This window comes from Octodon degus, unplaced genomic scaffold, assembly GCF_000260255.1.
Source record: "Octodon degus isolate 3935 unplaced genomic scaffold, OctDeg1.0 scaffold00040, whole genome shotgun sequence".
NCBI lineage: Eukaryota > Metazoa > Chordata > Mammalia > Rodentia > Octodontidae > Octodon > Octodon degus.
In genome coordinates, this window is record NW_004524616.1 from 7441554 (window position 1) to 7457874 (window position 16321).

General features: G+C 39.3%; 1 protein-coding gene across 1 annotated transcript in view; it reads right to left on the bottom strand.

The window, feature by feature from the left end:
* The window catches only part of Chsy3 (chondroitin sulfate synthase 3), a 280921-nt gene that overhangs the window by 50910 nt on the left and 213690 nt on the right, over window positions 1–16321 (bottom strand). The gene's annotated exons all lie outside the window — the stretch shown is intronic.

The following is a 16321-nucleotide window of genomic DNA, read 5'->3' on the forward strand; positions in this document are numbered from 1 at the left end:
ATTATTTATAAGGTTAAATATGTTAAATAATGTTAAATACAAGAGCTGACACTCTGGTAAGTCAATAGGAAAATAAGTTGATGAACAATAATTTCAAATCAGAATAAATGATGTCAAGGAAATTAATTAAATGGTGAAATAGTCTATCTACACCGTATATTATTGTTTAAACCAGGGGCTGGTGAGATAGCTCAATGGACTAAACTGCCTACTTAGGCAAGCTTAAGCAAGCACAAGGACTGCAGTTCAATCCCTAGCACCACATGCCATGCCAGCCCTGTCCCCAGGGTGGGCTGAGCTGGCCAGAGTCTGGGTGTGATGGCACACGCCTGTAATCCCAGTGCTGGGTAGGCTGAAAGCAGGATGATCACCATGAGTCCAAGCTACATGGTGAGCCCTGTAAATACATTAAGAAAAAAAAAAAAGACTATTACTTAAACAGGTGGCCAGGGAGGCACTTCTGGAAAGATATTTTGTGGTGATCAGTTTAGGTAAGCCTGAAAGACAAGTTTTCTGTGATAAAATTTAGAAGTGTGACTTTGGTAGAGGGATGAAGATGTGCAAAACTACAGACAGATTGGCATTTACTTCCCACATATACACCCTGTCCATGATGGGGAACCAAGCAGAACAACACATCTTTCATTGTGCAGCTTACTGTTTGCTGGGTATGGTGAGGCTGAGTGTATCAGCAATGGCCAACGCTTCAGGGCCTTTGAGCTGCAGCTTGCACTGTGTCAGGCAATGGTGAATGGAGAAGGGAAGAAAGGGAAAGCTCCACCGATACCCAGATTTTCCAACTTGATCTGTGGTCAATGATTTCCTAAGGTGGAAAAGACTGTGAAGAAGCAGATTTAGTGAAGATACTGAAGAATGAAGTTGACTGTTAGTCTGGTAGCTCCTGGGAATATCTGGATGACTATAAGTGCAGCATGGGCTATAAAAATGGTGAGGATAGCTGATTATCTTTAGGGGTTGTGTGGAGGCAAAAGGAGAGGGGTGAAGGGCAACCACTGAGAAGCACCCCTGGTAAGAAATCAGAGAAAACTGTACCCAAGGAGAATCAGAAAACAACCTGTTGGTACAGTGAGCAGAAGGGAAGCGAGACATATAATACAAGGGTGTGTAAAATTTCTAAGAATGATATCTAGTAGAAGTGGGTCAAAGGAATACTTCATAAAGATGATAAATGAGTGAGTGAAGATTTGGAGTCTTGAGGAAATGAAAGATTGGGGAACATGAAAGTAAAAATAGAATGGAAAAAGACAACTGTGCTCACTGCAAAGTGACTGAACAACTCCCGGGCCAAACAGAGGAAAACATGAGGCACAGCTGATGTTGCCTGCTTGTGACATGCAGAAAGAAATGTTAACAGCACACTCCAACATTGGGCAATGTATTGAAGGACCATCGAAAACTAAAAGGAGTCAGCCCCCCAAAAAGATGTGGGTGGCTGAGTGAAAGGGTCTTTAAACTTTACATGAAAGATTTTTAAAGAAATGAGAACCTTAAGATAAAATCATGGGGTGGAGGGCAGCCAAATAGCTCAGCTCTGCTTAGACAGACGCAGGGGCCAGGAGTTCAATCCCTGGCCTACCCTGCTGGACCACTCCCAGGGTGCACTGAGATGGTGATTGAGACTGGGCATGGTGGTGTGTGCATCTATAATGCCAGCACTTGGGAAGCTGAAAAACAGGAAGGATCACTGTGTGTCCTATCTGAGTAGTGAGACCCTATATATCACGTACTAAATACATTTAAAAAAAAGATAAAGTCATCAGACCAACCACCTCAAAGATTGTGAAAAGTTGCGGAACCTTGGAATATAATTCCAGATCTATCACATATTACACAATTATGGAATTTTTAAAAAATGATTACATGAAATAGAGTTCTAGGAAAGCATAGCTTCAGACAACTGGGAAGTCAGAAATGTATAAAGCAGACAGAGGTTAAGCTGCTTCCATTCTGTTGAGCCCAATAGTTACAGTAAGAGAGATAGCTAAGGAGAGAGGTGAAGAGAGAGAAAGGGTTAGGGATATGGCTCAGTGTCCTAGGCTCAGTCACCAAAGTGTGTGTGTGTGTGTGTGTGTGAGAGAGAGAGAGAGAGAGAGAGAGAGAGAGAGAGAGACAGACAGACAGACAGACACACAGACAGAGACACAGACACAGATATAATGGGAGGAAGAGGATTTGCTTATATAAGATTCAGAGGAAAAGTACTATGCTTAAAACTTTTTTTTAGTGTTTATATTTTTAACAGTACCAGTTTATATGTATACGGTGCTTTCTAACTTCTAAAGAACTTTCACATGCTTTCTTACCTAGGACTCTTGATGGTAACCCTAAGAACAGAGATCAGGCAATGTAGTATTGTCCACAAGGTACCAAAATGGATCGGAAGGCTCAGATTCTGCAACTTTCTTCAGTCTCCACAGTTAGTCAGGAGAAGGGCTTTCTCCAGAGTAACTGTGACAAATTATTGTTTTGTTCTGCCACAATCTGTTTTATGTCTAAATTATAATTATTTTAATATTTACTTTCCCAAAATTCTGTCTTCGCACCACCATGTTTCTGGGATAGTACAGCTTCAACAGCCCTGTAAATTCACAATTATCACTCATGACAGAGATTATCATTCTGCTTTTGTACTGAGATTCATAAACAGCACAGTGGAGTCACTTGTGCTGTAATGTGTGCCACGTAAGCAGTTTTCCTAACAAAGCCAAGGAAATGAGTTGCTTGCCTAGAACTGGGATCTACTTGTACCTGTGCAGTAAATGGCCCAGCATGGGTAGAGAACCTTATGAAATCAATGCTCTTGCACAATCCCCATGTCAGGTTGTTTGACGTTGCTCTGACATGGGCCCCTCAGGGATGGAAAGATGCAAACTGCAGTGATAATATCTTCCTGTTATAGTTTATGCATAGGAGGTAGTGAATTTCAACACAACAGGTATTTGTACTCTCCATAAAATTGGTACTGATTAACTTGAAGAACACTGGCACCTAGGGTTTTATACCAGAGCACTCATGTATATTCCTAGCAGTGAGCAAATAAATGCCTGCCTGGGCATATTTCCCTAATACATGGGCTAATGAAAATGGCCATTGCTTTGCCTAGGCACTCTCTATGTAGAGGTGTTCAAAAGAGGCAAAATTCTTTAGAAGTTTCACCACCATACACACGTGCATGACTCTTCATATGAAAGAATAAGTATTACAGAAATGTTTTTCTAAAGATAAGTTTCATGGTATGTGACTGACACAAAAAAAATATGCATCCACATATACTAATGGAAGATTAGTTTGGGATAAGTATATACCTGTGAAATCAGCACCAGCACCAAGATCACAGGCACATTTATTATTGTCTCCTCTGTCCTCTTCCCTTCATTATTAGGATGCTTGTATGTTTTATAAAAACTAGCATAACACGTACCCTCAGGAAATTTTAGGTATACAGCACTGTCTGATTAACTAGAGGCAATCTGGTATATAGTGGATGGTAGAATTTATTAACGTGCCCAATTTTGTACCCTTAGACTATACCTCCTCATTTTCTTCTTTCCTAGCTCCTGGAAGTTAATACCATATTATCTGATTTTACGGGTTTGACTATTTTAGATTCTACATATTAATAAAATCATATTTCTGGTTTATTTCACTTTGCATAATTGTTTTATACGTGCATATGCATTGACAGTATTTTCTTCTTTTTAAATACAAATAATATTCAGTGCAAATATATCTCTCTCTTTATGACATTGTCTTCATCAATTCTTCTATCAAAGGACATTTAAGTAATTTTCCTATCTTGACTCTTAAAATATCTTTTAATCTCATTCAACTCTTGAGAATAAAATTTTTGAAAATCCATTTTTTCCCTTTGTGGGATTTTACTACTGTCATACTAGAAATGGAAAGTATGTCTTGCCACAAGCTTAAAAAATTACTTTTGTATAAAAATTTCTATAAAGTTGGGATATATTTTTTTCAAATTCTATGAATAACTTAAACTTGCAAATTATCAGTGAGGAGGTAATAATGTAGGTACATACTTCCTTACTTGCTTGATAAGGTGCTGAAATTTTACCTCAGTGCTGCATTTCAAAGCCTATATATATAGAACTGAGAATTCTAATAGTGCATAATCATAATAAAGCATCCCACGCTTTGAAAAAAATCTTCTTTAGAACAGAACAAAATTTTGTGAGCTCATCTCACTGAAAATGCATATGAAACAGGTTAACTCTTAAGGTGTTGGTGTTGTTAACAATTTCAACATCAGTGATTTCTCATTTACCTCAACTTAAGTACTTAGCTTCATGACAGGCTAGTTTTCTAATTTATACATAATAGTGGTATAATAATATGAAATTCAAAAGGTTTAATTCATGTTTGTGTAAGAAGAGATGGATGTCAGATAATAACTGTGAATGAGATATAATTATGTTGATAGTAATTAGTGATCAAAGAGATATCAGCATTTAGTAGAGGGATCAGTAGCTTAGAGGCAGATGGATCTAGAACACAATCTAGAACCTATAGTTTACCCACCACACAAATGTCTTAAACTCTCTGCTCTACTTTTCTTTAGATTTCATAGAAGATACGACTCATAGCCTACAGGCCTCTTTCAGTTGTTAGGTATGTGGTAGGAAAGTATCCAGTGCAGTTTTTGACATGACAAAGACAATTTCAAAACATTAATATTAGTGTAATAATACAGGTGTAGATGTAGGAAAAAAGAACAAAATCCATGGTGATGTGGCATGAATTTACACTGCATTGTGTTTGCTACTTTTGTCTGTCATGGCATATTATGTTGATAAAATATATTTAGAAAAGAAAGACCCTCATTGGTACAGATAAGATGCTTTAACAGCGTCTGCATACTTGATTGAGAAATTTGGATACTGCCTTTCTTGAGAGATAGCAAAATCTTATGTATCTCTCTAAAAGATGCCCAATTGTGGGAAGCAAAAATGCAGTAGTATAGCCGCACAGGACATGACCAACAGAATTACTGTTGTTTTTGTTTTTGTTTTGTTTTGTTTTGTTTTTTTAATCTTTTGAAAGTCAGACAGGAGTAGTTCTCTAGTCAGGTAAGCACTTAGAGGAAAAAAGAAAAGTACAACATGATCCTACAATGTGAGTTTATATTTTCATTCCTGGATTATTTTTTCATTCCTAGATAATCATAAAACTGTCCCTTATATTTTCAAAATGTTCTGGTTTGTATGCTAGAGTATATGTTCAAGCTACTATTCAATTATTTAACAAAGCCAAAAATTCATTGGAAGGATATGACATTCAGATTTTCTCCCACCAGTGTAAAACATAAAATCATGACACAAGAGCAGTACATACTCTTTAATATATAAACAATTTCTAGACTCTGTTTCATTATTTTCTCTCATCTTCTCTGCATAGCAAAATTACTAACTGCCCTATATAGAAAACATTCAAAAATATAGTGCTATGGTTGTAGAAACAAGGCTAGATGGCCTCCAAGGCCCCATGCACTCCTACTGAGAGTTTGAGGAGCTGGCAGAATCTAGGCTGGGATTAAGGGTATGTGGTTACTAAATCAGTCCCCTGATGTATTTAGCTTATTGGGTGTGGACAGCAGGAAGGCCCACTCTGGGTGTGACTGGTAAGACTCAAAATGCAGGTAGCGTGGAAGGAATAAAATGCAGCTTTCCATGGACTGTCTCCCCTGTGATGCCCCTCTGCCATGCCACCCTGCCTTGGAGCTGGCCAACTATAGACTGAAAGCTCTGCAAATTATGAGCTGAAATAAACCCCTCATCCTCTGACTTGGGCTGTTGAGTATTTTTTTCTCAGCATTGAGAAAGTTAAGGCAGACAGTACACATTTCCACCAAGAAGTTCTGCATAACACCATTGGTATAATAATATTTTTCAGATTAGACACATTAATGAACATAAGCACAAGCATAGAGTGTTGCATAAGGATTCAGAGATAAAGCAGCAAGGTTATCTAAGATTAAAGCCCGAGACCCAGCACTTCTTTTCTCCAGCCTATGTAACTAACAATCACAGGTCTTTCTTCCACAGTTAAGGTTAATGAGCCTAGCAGAGACCAATAAACAAGAAATCAATACACACATATTTGTCAAGCGCCCACAATGTGCTAGGGAGTCTTTATTGATAAGAAAATTATACTACAGTTGGATATGAAATCTGGTTTCATGAAACCTCAAAATACTATTGCCAATAAAATTAGCATTTATCAAAGGGCAATGAGAAAACTAAGATATAAAAAGGTATTATAAAAGCTAAATCCAAGAATGCTACTCTACTGATCAATATCAGATTTATTTTTAAAAAAATGTGTATGAGGAATGTGCTTTAAGACCTGGGAGGCTTGGGGCTGGGAAGATCTCTAGGCCATCTAAGCACCTGCCTGGCAAGCTCAGAGACCTGAGTGCCACCCGTGGTATCACATGTTGAGTTGGTCATTGGTGCCCACTGAAGCAGGGGCAGTAACCCAGAAGCTGTAACCCAGTTGTGAGGGGGCTGAGACAGTAGGATTACTACAAGTCTGAACTGTATAGTGAGACCCCTATATAGAATAAATAAAAAGAAAAAACTAGGGAGGCTATATTCAATTTAGAAGTTGTAATTAATTGTGCATCTTTTAGTTGCTATATAGTGGAAGAAAGGCCTTTCCTGGGAATGATCTGTACAGTTTTAAAATATGGATTCAAGACACAAGACTGAGGGTTGCTACCCAAGGGAACCATGGACAGCAGTACACTTCGACAAAGGATGACCTCTAGGATCACGCTTTTACTTTCCATCACTAATTCAACATATTTAAAGACAAATAAACCTGCTCCAACTTGACCATTATAATCCTGTAGGGTTTGTGTTAGAATGACACTCAATGGAAGCAATTTTTCCTCTATTATTTTTACTTTAAATTAGATGACAATTAGAAATTATAGCTCAGTATTTAACTTCCAAAATGTACACATTCGCTCTCTAGGGGAGAAGTGAAAAAGCAGATCACTGTTGCATGTATGACTGTTAATCAATGTATTTTTATTTCTTTTTTACACCTAGCCATATTTCCATTTCTAACAAACATTTCCCTTGCTACAACTTTCACTGGCATTGACAACAGTATGTGAAAAGGTGCTTTAAGAATAAGTGCAGAGACTTAGGCCACATGGCTTTGAAGAATAGAAGTGTAAGTACTGATAAATGTACAAAATGAAAAATCATTTCCTGTGAGGTATGGTAGTGCACACCTATAATTCCAGCACTTGGGAAGCTGAGGTAGGAGGATTTCCTTGAGTTCAAGGCCAGCCTGAGCATCATAGTAAGTTTGAGTCCAGCCAAAACTACACAGAAAGAAAAAAAATCTCAAAAAAATTCATTTCCTTTATTTTGTAGACATGATTGTGAATATTTCTAGGAAGAGATGGGGCAGAGAATACCCAAGAAAAACTGGCGGTGCAAAGTGAACGTCATGAGATGAAGTTGGCCTAGCAAACATGCAACGTTCCCATGACGAAGACAGGATCTCGCTGCAAGGGTACACGCACTGATGGCCTCACTGAGGAGCTACCCAGGGGGCTCTGTCTCTACTTCTCCAAGGACTTTATAAACTCTTACCTAATCTATTCTATGGCTTTTCTCCATTGCTCTTAGAACTATGATTTTTCCTTATATTCTTCCTCATGCAATTATTTCTGGGCTGACTTTAATCGTTTGTCACAAATTGTTAAATATTGAGACAGGCCTAAATATTTATTAATTTTCTCAGGAGAAAAAAAACCTTTTCTGCAAGTGGCATCACACACACACACACACACACACACACACACACACACACATACACGAGCACTTAAGTGTCCTGTTAGTCTTGACAGCTCAACAAGCTTATAAGATAGTGAAACAGTGATTACAAATAGTGAATGTAGAGCCTGCTGGGTTTATCTTTCCCTTCCTTGGGTTCAATAGAAATATTTGCAAATCACATAATTTTATTTTTAACATAGTGGCAACTATATAAAACAATTTTTATAAATATCTAATAGAATTTTTTTTAGCTAATGTATTTAATTATTTAATTGTTTTCATGCCTTTTAGTGACCTTATTTTCTTCCAGCACTTTTTGAAAGTGGAGGTCACATGAACCAACTTAGGGAAAAACCATTGGAGGGATTCCAAAGTAATTGTTTCAGGCAAGTGAAATCTAAAGGTTAGACAGCATCTAATTCAATGAAATGCTGCCATGTGGGCAAATGATGTCAGCTCTCTGGGGCCCTATAGCATGAGCGGCAGACAGACCCCTCCCATGTGGGTAATTAGTGCAAGGGTGCACTGCTTCTAGAGGATGCTGCTACAAAAAGCATTTATAAGTAGTATGAAAGGAAACGTCATATACTTTAATAAACTTTCTCCTGGCTGACTATAGTCCTTTACCATTAATTGTTGAAGACTGAGGCAGGAAAAATATTCATCAATTTTCGCAGGCAAAGTAAACCTCTTCAGCAAGTGACATAACAATCCTCCTTTCATTCAAATAGCAAGTCTTGGCTGTCTGGTACCATCACTGTTCAGTGGTCTGAATGACTTACTTTGAAAACAGACACAAGTGCCTTCCTCAAGATGGTGTTGCTAGAAAGCTGAGTGCAGCCTCTGTGCTCCTTCCCTCATGTTGTTACAAGACAAAAATCCACACTTACTTTTTCCCAGAAAAGCTGCAAGAGAAAGCCTACTAGTCATCACTAAGAAGAGCTATGCACAGCAACCATTGTGCATAGACCAGATTAATATTTTATTGTACCCCAATATTATCACAAAATCTGAAAAAAGATATAAAACAATTCTGAGAAAAATACGGTATAGTAATCATCGTGAGAAGGGAAAATAACAAATACAGCAAGAAACTGAAGAAAGCCTAAATTGCTGATATTACGGATGGATTTCCTGTATGTATGTATTATTCATTCCTCCATGCATTTATAGACTGTTTACTTATGTACTCACACATGTCTTGCCAAATGTCAGATATTATTGAGTTTCTGATTTTATGAAGGAGCTTGGGTCATCTAATTCAATGCTCTTACTGTGCTTTCTGAGTTACAGAGCCTTTATATGAAGCTAACATTCCACCACACAATGCTTGACTGATGACTGGAGCTGAGGGCGTGAGACTTGGAGAGCCTGGCCTCGCACTCCTCAGCCCGGGGGTAGCAGGGCCCATGTCCTGCTCGAGAGCACTGCAGTCTCTTTTATGCTCAGCCTCATCCTTCTGAGTACCCTGATCTCCATCTCTAAAACAAGACAAACAATTCAGAGGTATACATGGCTCAACAAGCAATAATCTACTTGGCTACATGTTTGTTTTTCGCAAATAACAGTGTGCACTTTCCCATATTTCTGAAGGGAAAACAAACACCAAAACAAATAATTTAAAATCTACCCAACAAAATTGCTGCCCTAAATTCCTCAAAAGTTCCTCAAAACACAAAAAAGTATACAACGGTTGTCCAACATGCTACAACCCTCGTATCTACAGCTGTGCCTTTGCAGAGTCAGCAAGCTCGTGGACTAGATTCATAGCCTGGTGCTAAATTGTCAAAAATCTTTTTCCTTGGAAGAAAATGCTCTCAGCTCTCTTTCATCATTTCAGCTTTACTTGACATCTTCTCTGTACATACATCGGGAAAGGTGGATCTCTAGTTTCCTGATAAGTGAAAATATGGTTTCATCCTCCCTCCTCTTGCTTATGTTTACCCATTTGACAATGTTAACTTAAATAGCCCCTACTATGCTGAGAAGGTGACTAGGCTTTAAGAACAGGCGATTCAATATGCTGATCGGCAACATCAGCAACCCCAACTACTGACTCAGAGCCCAGATTTTAACAGGACTCTCCCAGCTGACTTACATGAACTACTGGAGAAGCTGAATAAAGACAGAGTCCTGCTCTTGAAATTTACAAAAATCTGTTAAAGGAAATATCCAGGCCAGTCCAAACAAACCAGTTAAGCAAAATTTTGAAAAACGCCGATCCCCAGATGGATGAATCCCCGTGGCCACATGGCTTGGCGAGTGGAGGAGTTTTTGTGCAAATTAGAAAACAGAAGTCTCTTGTTCCAGAAGCCACATCTACATGCATGAAAGCAGGAATATAAAGAGCACAATGACGGACACACTAACATTGGTTTGCCAGGTACAACAATCAGCTTTCTGTGATACCCGCATACTCTCCCTCCACCCCCTCCTTCATTTTTCTATCTCTTTCCCCAAAGACTGTTATCCTATAGACCAGGAAACTCCACTAGAATAGTCATGCAAGTTATGTTATAATCTGGTTTGTTTTAAAGAAATATGACCCTGGTAGCTATGTAAGAAAAACCCATGGGAGGAATATTTGAGAATATCCTGCGAAATTATGTACGTCTCAGGTAATGAGGCTGTGGAAAAGGTGAAGGGAATCACGAAGAATGGTTGGATGCACTCCCAGATCAAAGCAGGGTGGAAGGACAAAGGGGGACTTGTAGGGCAGAAGCTGGGAATAGAGCCAGTGCTGTTCAGGAGGGAGAGGGCATAGGAGTGTCATAAAGATCTCCTTCCCAAGGTCTGAAGCTCCTCAAGGCATTTCACACACTGACACCGAGTCATCCACCCAAAGAACTCAGGGGTGTTTAGCACACCTGCTTTTGCAAGCACCCACTTTTACTTCTGCAGTCATAGCCACATAGTGCAAAGGAGGAATAGATGGAGGGAATCTTAGAGGAAGGAGTAGCTGAGGAGTCAGTTCTGAGCTGCAAGCCTGGATGCACACTTCTAAAATACAACGTTGCACAGCTTCTCCATCTCTAAATCTCAATTTTCTTACTTGTATAAGATGGGCTGATGTCTTTGCATCAAGGTCCAGGATAGAAGGACATCTGTCTAGATAGATCTGTCTTTCCCAAATAGTATTATCTTAGTCATTTTCTCATTGTGGGACAAAATATCTGACATTTGCAACCTGAAGCAGGAGAGCTTTGCTTTGGCTGTCAGTTCCAGAAGCTTCAGACCATGGTCTGCAGGCTCAAGTGAAGTGGCAGGCAGAAGGTCCAGCGTGGGGGAAGCTGCTCACTTCATGGCAGCCAAGAAGCAGAGGAGGGGGATGAAGTCAGGAGGGAAATGCACCCTCCTGTGCCGTGCGCTGAGAGGCCCAGCTACTCCAGCCAAGCCTGCCTCCTAACAGTACCTGCAGCCACAGGTTTTATGGGGAACTGATTGAGTGGTAAGAATAGTGGCCCTAAATATATGAGGCTTTTGGGGGCATGCAAACTCTAAACTATAACCCTGTTTCACCAGTTTCCCTTGAGGAATACTAGTGGTACCCCTTTCCATTGTAAGATGATTGCAGTTTGAAAGGAAACGATCTTCCTTGCTGTTAAGATTTTAAGTAATGTCTTACAAAACTAAACCAAAAAAAAAGGGGGGGGGGATACAAATGAAGGACCATTTTGTATCTGTACATACAAAATAGTTAGGATAGGTATACAGCTACTTTCTCTTAGTTCAGTGAGAAGAAAGATTTGTACTCATAGTGTTTGGACAGGATATCATGTCTGCATCTTGTACTATGAATAACTACTACAAAGACAACAATATACAATATATTAATTATTGAATCTATCCTACAAATTTGAAACTGTCTTGTTGCTATTTCTCAATAAAATTAATTAAAAAAAGAAAAAGAAAAAAAGATTTTAAGTAACGTGACATCTATAAAACAAGTGCAGGGCTTCTAGTCAAGGGATTCGCCTTCCTCCTACCTGTATAGGAAAGGGAAATCTACCACTCTAGATTGTCTAATGGCATGTCTGGAATACAAAAGTATCACAGGACTTTCATTTCATGGAATTTTAGCCATAGAATAACTTTAGCAAAGTGCTTTTCTCCTAGGGCAATTGCACAAAGAAACTTTTATCATCTTCAAGAGAAAAAAAGCATAATTCTTCATTTGAAGGTTACATGTGGAGAAATAAAATTGATTTGCAAAAATACTACTGAATGTATACTCTGCAACACATGCTCCATTTCATTATCATTTGTACATGCCGATAAATAGCCCCAGATCAACACTTATCACTTTTATAAACATCCTGGGTATGTAGTCAGTATCTGCTTAGAATAATTATGTTCACTGATGGAGGCAACCTGGCAAATTATTCTGCTAAGTTAACTTGACAACACTGCAAGTACTTTGATTTAAACGTGGTAGAAGCAAAACTAATAGTATTCATTATGAATCTTGGGAATTTCATGAGACTGTGGTAGAGTTACCCTGAGCACTGAGAACAATGACCTGGAAGAATCGTTATTCAGTGCCTAGTATGTTCGATGCCAAGCAAATTGCTTGGCATCTATCCTTTTAGGGACATTTGAAACCAAAGATTTTTTTAAATGCCTTTATAAACTTTTGAAGTCACACAGAACAAACATGTAGATATTAACTTTTATTTATTGTGTACTAATATATTTTGTCTCTGAAAGAAATAAAAAGCAAGGGAAACCCCAACAGATACCCAAAGGATATCTTTAGTTAACCTTCTGGCATGACGTTTTCTAAGAAAATAGAACAGTAGTCAGAGGGAAACAGAAATCAGCCCCTTGCTCTTGGCTTTGCCTCTTCCTGATCATGAAATCTCAAGGAGATTTCTTTGGGTTTTGGTCTCACTGGCTACGAGAGACTTTGCTTCTAACGTTGTCCCATCTTCAATGTTCTATGATCCCATGGATCTTTAGTGTAGAGACCCCTAACATATGACATGTCTTTGAGGTTCCTCTACATCCTTGCTGACATGAACACTATCACATACCTGCTACTCCCAGTTAGTTGTGCTCCTTCTTCATGCTGGGATTCCTAACCTATCCTGGCACAAACACAAGCATCTCACTGCTTCCTTATCATAATGCAGTAGAAGGTTTCTAAGTTCTCTTTGACCTGCTTCCACTCAGTTCCACTTGACTGAGATACTAGAAGAATCAGAATGCAAGAATCAGGGGCCAGGGAGTTAGCTCAGTAGAATAAACGTTTGCCTGGAAAGCTCAAGGGCCTGAGTTCAATCCTTGGTTCTGAAAAAAAAAAAAAAAAAATTCAAGAATCAGAATCCTTTCCATTCTGTCTCTGCCTGTTTCTCTCACTCTTGCTCTCTGTCTCCAGTCCAGCTCCTTTTAAACTTATGCAATGTTTTCTGTACAATATGTAATAATTAAACAATGCTCAGTCAATAATTCTATTTCTATTGGAGTAATTTCCTTAAATTCAAATAATTTAAGATAAAGCTGAAAGGTGGGTTTTTTCTTGAGAAGAATTAGGCCCACAGAATACTGACGAGTGAGCTTTCAGGAAAAGAAATTCTGAATAAAGTTGGAATGCAGAGCTGTTGTGGTTTGTATCTAGGTGTTTCCCAAAAGCCTCATGTAGTGATTGGGACAGGCTTCTAAACTTTGTGATTATTCATGATCCAGTTGTGAGATTATGTGTGTGAGTGCTACACCAGCCTGGGGAGGAGAGCCTGAATGCAACATAAGGGAGGCAGACTTGCTCTCTGTAGCCATTGTTGCCCCTACTCCTCCTGCTTGCTCTTGTCCTTTTGCTGGTTTTTATCACCATGAACTCCTACCCTTTGCTGTATGTCACTCTACCTTGGAGCCAGCTGAGTGTGGACTGAAACCTCCACTAACTGTGAGCTAAATAAACCTTTCCTTCCTTCATTTTGGGTGTTGGGCATTTTGTCCCAAAAACAAGAGAAGAGTGAAACAAGAGCCATGTTTTCTGATCATGATTTCTGGTGTTGCCGCAGGCCTGCCTTCACATAAGCAAAATAGTTAGGATAGATATGCAGCTACACAGACCAGTTCTGTGTGATCACAAGGTATCTATGCAAGTACCAAACTCTCCATTTCAGAAGCCAAAGAAAGGCCTAAGAAAATCAGGAACCATCACTGCATTTGGCACCAGTCAACTGCCCTTAGTGGTGAAATAGTTCTCCCCCCCATTACAGTGGCAGGAAGAAGGAGGAGTACATGCCAATGAAGACTCTTCTCAGACCACTGAAATTACAGCATTAACACCTCCCACAAATCTTTCTACTGTTTTACTCACGTGGACACTTATGCAGTCCACAGAAACCAAAATGGGAAAAAATAGCGAAGTATAGAAAATGACAAACATTCTATGTTATACTTTCTAAATATGGAGTACTCAGTTGGATGAAGGCCATACTAACAGCCTGATCACATCACAGAGAGAACATTACAATTAACACCCCATCCTTGTGAACTCCTCTAAGATAATTATTATGTTTCTTTAAAGCTGTAGGAGTATAATCCTCCTCTTTTTACTGTTGGAAATGTTCTTGCCCTTGGGTCAAGTATTTTAAAACTTCTGATAAAGGATTTTCATAGATAATTCTGTAAGGCAAGTAAGGGAATCAGTAGAGAGATTTTGCCAAGAAAAGCATCAGTGGTGCACTTAAGCTGGATCACTTTGGGGTGGATAAAGAACTCAGTGAGCAGTAGAAGCCTTTCAGAAAGAGGAACAAGAACCTCTTGTCTGATCAGTAAGGGAGAAAGCCCAGAAAGAGAGGTAGAAGTGTCTTTCAGCCCTTGTAGGAGAAAGCCGACATGAGGCTCAAACACTTCAGGACAGATGGGTCCTGTAGGGCTTCCAGGCTTCTACTGGAAGAAGAGTACAGGCCACTGCCATTCTGAAGAGCAGCTCTGTCCTGTGCAACTCAGCTGAAATCAAGCCACATGTTACTTAGCACCAATGCTTGCACTTACTTTGTTGTGTGCATTTTTTTTTAAATTTTATTTATGTGTGTGTGTGTGTGTGTGTGTGTGGCCAGCTCAGCCCACCAGGGGGCGGGGCTGGCTGGCATGTGGTGCTGGGGGATTGAACTGCGGTCCCTGTGCTTTGCTAAGCTTGTTCCAAGTAGGTGCTTTAGACCACTGCGCCATCCCACCAACCCCTGCATTTTGAAATTCACTAATTAGGTTGTTACGGATGAGCAGCCAGTGCTGAATAACCTAGGTGAGACGTGGGAGACTGGTCTCTAAATTAGGAAAGTGTCAACAGATGTGATGCGAATGATCGAAATGGTGGAAACAAAAGATGGTGCAGGAACAAAGAGAATGTGAGAATGAAAGGGCTGCAAAGTGCCACATTGTAGCTCAGGCAGAAGGATCAGTGCATTCATCACCCACATGGATCATAAGTAGGGGAGAACTTGAGATTGTGACTGGAGTAATCTACAGGCATGAAGAAGTAAAAATGATGACAACATGGGGAAATACTTTCAGAAGTTGTGAAAATATGAGATATTGTGACCAGGAATAATAACACATTACCTTTAAGATGGGAAACTACTATTTTCTCAGATTACCATGTTCTCTGTATTGATGAGAGTAAAGACAAGAAAAAGAAAAGACAAATGTCAAAAGTTTTTTGATGACGTGAAATAGAGGGTGACATTTGAGGGACAAAAATTCCTTTCTTAAATCATGCCCAGTCTCAATTGCCAGCTCAGCACACCCCGGGGTTGGGGAGGGAGGCATGGCACACTGGAGATCAAGCTCCAGTCCCTGTGCCTGCCTAAGCAGGTACTTTACTCTGCTGAGCTATCAAGCCGGCTTTTCCTCAATTATTTTCTATACTGTTTCATATAACTATGGTCATACTCTACCAATATTGTTTTCTTTATTTGGGTTTTAACATGTCTTAAATGCACATCCCAAAGTGACACCCCTACAGCCCACTGATGTTAATAGATCCAAAAGTAAATGAGGGAATACAGTTCAATAGTAGAGCAGTGTCTTTAGGAGTCAGCTGGGGATAGCAGTTCTTGCAAGGAAATAAGCAGGAATAGATGCAAGTGCCTGAAAAAAAGAGCAGAATTGTGTCACTCAGCATGGGACTGCTAGATGATATCCTAAGGGGACAGGTAGACAGAAACACAACCCAACGAGTCCTTTCTGATATTTTAAAAATGACAAGGACACTTTAGAGGATAAGTCTGGCTTCAGAAATATTATATGAAGAGGCTGTAAATAAATCTTTGTTAATTCATCAGAAAATTTATCAGGCACTTCTATGGCACTAGGTACTAGATGTTCGAAGCATTTTATAAATATTAGTTCTACTTTGAGCATCTCTATTGTATGGGCATTGTTATTATTCTCCATATGCAGAAGTATTAAAAATATTATGAGTGTCTACATTTCTAATTTACTTAGAAGCTTTTCACTCCTAAGAAGTTAAAAGAATG